This window comes from Lycium ferocissimum, chromosome 11 (genome assembly GCF_029784015.1).
Source record: "Lycium ferocissimum isolate CSIRO_LF1 chromosome 11, AGI_CSIRO_Lferr_CH_V1, whole genome shotgun sequence".
Taxonomy (NCBI): domain Eukaryota; kingdom Viridiplantae; phylum Streptophyta; class Magnoliopsida; order Solanales; family Solanaceae; genus Lycium; species Lycium ferocissimum.
Genome location: NC_081352.1, coordinates 58,582,942 through 58,590,910, shown reverse-complemented (window position 1 = coordinate 58,590,910; position 7,969 = coordinate 58,582,942).

The following is a 7,969-nucleotide window of genomic DNA, read 5'->3' as shown; positions in this document are numbered from 1 at the left end:
TGTTTTTGCCTAAATCGTAAAAGCCTCTTGGCTTTTGTTTAACAACAATTTGCCACTTCTTTGCCATTGGATGATCGACAAAGAACACTTGTTGAGCTTGAGAAGCAAAGATGAAAAGTTCATTTGACAATTGATGCCTTGGGTAGAGTAGATGATTAAAATTCGCAAGAGTAAATCCATAACCATCTTTCTCAATAAGCCCCTTGTTATTGTTCACGCATTTACATGTAAACAATACAAACTTGAGCTTCTTCGTATAATACAACTCAATTATGTCTATGAGGACCCCATAGAATGAAACTTCTGCCAATATGGGATTTTTATCTCTTGCGCTTGCATAACTGTGAGTGGTAGCCTTTAACATAATACCACTATATTTAGTTTTTCTCTTGACATCACGAGAGTTTGTTAAGGATAGTCCGAGGGAAAATATGGACCTTTGTCCTATAAAGAATGATGGATAATTTAAAAAGATTTAGGTTTCCAACATTAGGTGTAAATGTTGGTAATTAGCGACTAATAATATGATATTTAAAACAATTGTCACAATGTATTCGAAATTTTTATCAAATGTCATTGTTTAACGACATTTTCGCCAAATGTCATTAAAAACAACGACATTTTGCAACAAATGTCATAATAATATTCGACATTTGTATGAAATGTCATTGTTTTTAATGACATTTTCGCTAAATGTCATTAAAATTAACGGCATTTTTTAACAAATGTCATTATTTTAGCGACGATTTGGTACTAAGTGTCATTGTTTTAATGACATTTTTGCCAAATGTCATTCTTTTTATGACATTTGTTCATAAATGTCAAGAAATTCCTTATTTTCGGACATTTATTTGAAATGTCACCAAATAAATGTCCCCGTATATCTAGTTTCTTGTAGTATATATTCCTCTTCACATTTAGATTGTTTTTTTCTTTTAAGCATGTAACAGTTCGCATTTACGCGGGGTGTGTAAAAGCTACTACGAACTTGTTGGTGCTCTTTCGGACTTTATTTTTTAAAAAGAGTCGCCATCCAATTTTTAGGAAATTAGGAAAACCAAAGGTGAAGGATTTATTCAAATATCGTGAAAAATCCTTCGTAATCCAGAGTTCTAAGTAAGGGTTCTGATAATCCCCTGGGGAAGGTGTTACGCACCCCAGTATTAAGGATCCATACTATAGGGTTAACCTTCGAATTCCAATGTATGAGTATTTGCATGAACTGTCTATTTAGTGTTTATTACCGCAAAAAATCTTGTCATTTGCATGTCATTTTGAGAAAAGAATTTGAATACGTTCCCTTTATATATAGGGTATATAGATTTGGATTTATAACATCCGGATAAAAAATAATCTCCCTTTAAATACAAGGATGATGTATTTCGTGTGTAAAGTGAGTATAAAAGTTGTCATCCTTTTACACAGTTTATTTGAAAAATATGAACTTGTTATGTTTTGAGTGTGTAATTTTGTCCATGCTTAACTCATACTTTGTTTGGATCCATCTGTTTAATACATTTGGAATGCTTTATCCAAGAACTGGTATATACGAATGTTTTTGTTTTAAAGATATACATCTTTTGTTATAAGTTATGAAATTGGTCTCGGATTGGGGCTTGTAGCCAAAAATTACAATTTTCCGTTCAAAAGGTCTGTCCGTTTTTTCTTCTGGGTTAGGGTGAATTTGTGCATAAAACTTTAAAATACCCATATCATCAACTCTTCATCCATGAGTGGGCTTTGGCCCAAAATTCCCCCTTTTTACGTTTTTCCTGAACTTGGCCAGTTCAGGCCTTATTTTTTCTAAAAAAAACTCAGTGGGCTTTTGACCCAATACTTTGCCAGATTTTATCATTAATTTGATCCAAAACATTTATCCTTGGCCTTATTTTGAAAACAAAACTTGGTTTAATTGTTACAAAGAATGTGAGCTTTGGTTTTGAAACTCAGTTCGTTTTAATAAAATTGTAACACTTGTGATTTTGAAAATGTCCTCTTGTTCTCGTTAAACTTAAACCGTGTCAAAAAATATTTTGGATGATTTATCTATTTAATTTTGACGAAATCGTTATGCTAAATCCGATTTTTGAAAAAAAAAGGTGTGAGGGACCTAAAGTCGACTAAACGGCATAAGTACCGTTGTCCTAAGACGTCTAATTCTAATCATAAGTGATTACAATATAGCGTGAGTTTTTACAAGTTTACAAATACAATTACAACGAAAAAAAAAATATATATATATATATATATAAGACACAAATAATTAAGTAAAGGGGAGGTATATATATATATATATATATAAAAGACACAAATAATTAAGTAAAGGGGAGGTATATATATATATATATATAAAAGACACAAATAATTAAGTAAAGGGGAGGTATATATGTATATATATATAGACACAAATAATTAAGTAAAGGGGAGGGGAAGGCTAGGGGCATGCCAAGCCCCTAGTTAGCCATGTCACCCTTGGCTGGGCCTTCTACGCATTCTCCTTTTGATAGCAGCTTCCCTTTGGTTTTTCTCGAACACGATGAATATTTATAAAAATTGCCTGTTGGGCCTTGGCCCAACAGGTTGGCTTCAGACCCAGCCCAAGTGGCCATTGGTAGAGGAGAGGGGAAAGGGAAAAGGGACCCAGTTAGTTTAAGGATACTAAACTTATCACGATTATATTCATACAAAAAACACATGTATCAAATATGTATATGTGTATCAAACAAATTTATAAGTCAATAAAGTAAGGCAACTATGTATGTGTATTTATATGTATACTACATGGCCCACTGGCAGGTATTTTGATAACAAATGGGAAGGGAGAGTCGTCGCCCCCGTATTCCCGATGCCGCACAAGTTCCAAGGGGTTTCATGAACCCCAGGCATGGCTGGACACTGGGGAAGGCTAAGACTAGGCCCCCACCCCAAATTACCTCAATCCCCACCAATGTAGCCACAAGAAAAATAGGCAGATCCCTGGACCACACATGATATAATTGGCCGTGTTCATAAACATAATGCAAATTAAGAATCAGAGATAATCAAGTAGAATTTCAGGACATGGACTTAAAGTAGGAAAAGCAGGACCAAACATACTCATGAAAGGGACCCAAAGCAAACTGAAATAGACAAAAAGGCAAAGACCAAAGTATACAGTCATGGGGAATAACACAGCTGCAGCACACCAGTGTAAAATAAATAAAACAAGGAACAAAATACATGATCATGGAGAAACAACATAGACTATGGTATACAAGTGAGAGGTGGACAAGAATGAGAAATCAAACCACCCAACCATGATGGACACACACCAAACTATAACTCACAAGAGAGGCAAGCAAGTACTGAAGCCCCTCACCATGAAGTAGTTAAAGCAGGTTACACCTTGCAAATAAGAGGCATACAAGGAAGGCTAAGATTGGTGGGCATAACAAGAATAAAGGCAAGACTAGGACCCCTCATGTGTCTAAGTTGTCATATACAAGAACATGGGATCATATAGAGGTGGTTAGTACAGCTAGGACAATCAGGTAGGACATGGACAAAATAAGTTTGACATCCCAGTTTCACACTTCTACTAATCCCTTCCCTTTGTGTCTAATTTAAACACATATGCACACTTGTTCTTTATTTGGTCAGGTCATCAATCACTCATAACAGTACCCTTATCTCTAACCTGGGGCTCATTTAGTCTAGGAGAAGAATCCATGTAGTTCCAGGGTTCTTTGTAATGAACACACAACCCCACAGGCCATAGAAGTGCCATGGGGCCCTTTATCTGAAGGAAAAATGTCATAAGCCAAGCTAAGCCTAGTTTTCCTTTTCTCCTTTCTCCAAGGCCCCTTTAAAAGAATTTTCTTAGGTCATGTGGCCTTAGTTCACTTTCATCCCCCTTGTGATTACATGGAAGCTTGCTTTTTCAAGTTATTCACAACCCAGAATTCAATCTAAAAGGGTTTCAAATACATGTGCATATAAATAGACACAATCATTTTAGACTAAGGTCATGACCATTTCTTAAACTCCTCAAGGCATCACTAAACTAATTCAGAGGCATAGCATAGGTTAGTTTACAACCAAAAAGTTATTCAGGTCCTTTTGGCTTCCCAGTCTCACCACAGATTGGTCTATACTCCCTATAGGTCAAGCCATACCATAAGCCCCATTCAAACCAACCCCAAGGATATACACAATCAAATTAGCAAGCAAATAGTAGTTCAACATACAGACAGAGCATTCTCATAGATGCCTAAAGCCCAACAATCAAGTGGTGGCACCCACCATGTAAGCAAACCATCAGGATCCCAAATCAGAGGTACCAAGGGTCCAGGGAGAGCACAGTAGGCAGATTTAGGCCTTGGACATTACATTAATTTATTTACAAACATGTAATGGTTTGGAAGAGTTTGTGACTTAGAGCATTCATTTAGACTTAATGGTTTTGGCTCACAGGCCCTTAAGTCATTAACTCATCACATAAGCCCATATTTGAAGTCATTTCCATCAGACGATTACTAACTCCTCAGAAGTCTACAACCCAGTCAATCTATCGATCAAATGATGTGTCCACAACATTCACTTAATAACCGAGCAGTCTTTTAACATCATCGAGCTCATATCAAGAATAACTTTTTGCACCAGTCGCAACCGTATCCCGACAACCATGCCAGACACCAATCTTTCCCTTCCCAATCTCTCAAAAAGTACTCATGTCCAAGATACTCTAAGAAGTCTTGATTCACTACGTGTTTTCCACCAAAGTCTTCCTTCATGTCCTCATTGTCAACTTTTTCTCTTTATTACAGGCAATCACAATACGTTATCCACACTCGATGTCATCACCAAACTTACACTTGTTCTCACATACTGAAGTCTAATACTCTACCGCTGCTAAATCATCGATCCGCTATTGGTACATCAGTTTGCCGAAGCTAAATTCAAACTGATTATATCATCGAGCAACCCACAATTGTAAAGACATAATGGTACTTTGTCACTTCCGAGCAACCCAACGCTGGAACATGGATACCCCGTAACCCTCTGAAACATCTTCCAATTTCTCATGAACTCTCACAATAATCGAGTCTAATCGCGACTCCATACAGCAACCGAGTCTAATCTTGAGTCCACACAATCGAAACCTGAGGCCACAACTAGTGACCGAACTGCATCACGCGTTCGAATCACGAGACTCTACTAGATACGCTCTTGTATTATAGACTGAGTAACCTAGGGCTCTGATACTAACTTGTCACGACCCAATTTGGCTAAGCCGTGTGGGTACTTACCTTTCCCACCTCGGTGAGTGAACCTTCAACCCCACAAAAATAAAGACATAAATAAATAAATCAGTTTAAGTGAAAGAGAATAATTCACGTAAGTCTTATGATAATAATATAGAAGAAAGTGCGAAAATAAGAAATACACCCAGGGTCTTGTCTAATCCATACAAGAGCATCTAACTAAAATCTACAAGTCTGAATATCAATAATACATTAAATCTGAGTATGTCTTGGAATAGAAAATAAGACATAAATAAAGAAGAATCTTCAAGGCGACGGAAGTCTGGTGCTTACCCTGTGGACTCTAAACAAATCTCGAAGCGACTATCAGCCACGAGAAATAGAAGTAGATCCAACCTGGAATTCTACATTCATAAAAGAATGCAGCAAGTGCAGGTCAATATAAAACCACAGTACCGGTAGGTATCATCGGCCAACTAAGTATAGCTAACATAATTCAGACAATAAAACAGGGTAGGCCGATAAATCAACAAGTATAAGTCAAGCACAATCAGCAACAAGTATCCGTCATCACCTAGGTTGAAGCATCTAAACCCAAGTATGCCAAGTCTCAATATATATCCAATCCGAAATCAACAACACAAGCAAAACATCGTATCATCAATATAGTAGCGAAGATGCAATGCAATGCAATGATGTAAGAATGCTAATGTAGTCTACATATGCACTCTGGACTAAAGTATCGACGTCCCAGTAGCACAACTCATAAGGGACCAGCGAAGTCCATGTACTCACTCATCCACGATTCCGGGATAATTATCGGAGATCGGACTTTCACATCACACAATCCACGATTTCGGGACAACCATTGTACATCGGGCTACTCACATCACTCGCACACAATCCATGATTCTGGGACAACCATCGGATATCAGACGACTCACATCACTCTCATGCAAACTGAGCTCAGCTCATCACAGTGTTTCATCAAGTATCAACAATGTATCATGAGAAATGTGAATGTATGCCATGTATGAGTCAACATAAGTAATCAGATCAATATCACAAGTACCAAACATGGGTACGCCAAAAATATCATGAAAGACTGCACAAGTCATATAAAATACAATCATCAAAATCAAATGCCAACAAATGGGGTACCACAATATCATGAACAAGACATCACAATAGTCTCCAATATCCACTATCACTATGCGGCATCAAGCCCACAGCAATAGGGCAACTCAGTCATAACAACAATGGGGTGGCTAGCCCCAATTACACAACAGGGCCCAACCTATTACAATATCCAACCCAACTTCATACCCGAAGGTTTACATGCTTTCTCCGACAATATAATCTATATATATGCTTCGCTACACGAAGTCTCACCAAGGGTAAGCCATAACCTACCTGGATGGGCGAAGAGCAAAACCAACAATCACTCCTTCGCTTTCCCCTTCCGCTTAGCCTCAAGATTAATAAATTCTAGGCATATTCGAAATCTAGATTAGAAATCATAAAAAATGATACCTATATTGCTATCATTCAATTTAGGTCAAAAACAACCCTAGAATTTGAGGAAACGGGGCCCATAATGTCAAAACGAAAAATTCGGGAGTAAGATATCAAATTAAGCACCAGGTGATCACAACCCAACAACTAATTGCTAAATTAACTCAAGGATTCACCTAATTTCGAATTTCAAGTAAAGCCCCCAATTTTGGGTATTAACGCTAACTCTTAGATTCAAGAATCCAACACTAATAATCGAAGATATATGATTAACAACCTTAGTTACATCATAATCTAGCATAAACCCAATCAATTGCATCATTAATAAGCCTAGATAGAAAATCCTTCAAAACCCACTTTTAATCTTCCATTACTAAGGGCCTAACAAGGAAAGAGGAATTTCTAAGATGATTAGGAACAATGAAATAGCAAGAGGGTTAGGAGAACTTACAACTAAGAATCTTCACCGATAATCCCCAAGAATAGGTCCCAAGAGCTCAAATTTCGAAATGGTATTAAATGATAGACTAATGGCTTTTAACACTTCATTTAATGAACTCACTGCCCGTCACCAGCTTTCGCAACGCTGCTCCGGTGGCCATGCCGGCGCCAAACGGCACGACCATTTCCGACGACAGGGTGACCGGCGTGATGTCGCTCGCGATGTTCGGGTGCCGCCAAAGTGGGCACCAGACACCAGAAACTTACCAAGTTTTCAAACTATAACTGGAATTTCTGACTCATTCCCGAGGCCATCTACTCATGAACCACATACACCGACACACATAAAAACACACTACGAATGCGCTCGTGGCCTCAGAATTCCCAACAAGGTCTCGTTGATCGAGTCAACCCCCGATACCTCAATTCTAATTTTCCAACCAAAGTTCCAAAATGCATCCGAGTGCATTGGGAACCGAACTAAATATACACACAAGTTCTAAATGACCATCCGGACCTCTCGAAATTGACGAATTTTCGAAAAAGGTCTATTTACCCAAAAGTAAACTTTGAGTCAACTTTTTTTTAGCTTAAAGCCCATATTTCACAAAAAGTCACCCGAATCAAGTCTAGCCACCTCGAGAAGCGCGTCAACTATCCCCTCGGGTCAAAAGCGAGCTAACCAAGCTCGAAAAGGGGCGAAAATGCCAGAAACACTATAACGACCAAACGGGTCGTTACATCTGATACCAATTCAACTATCGCTCATC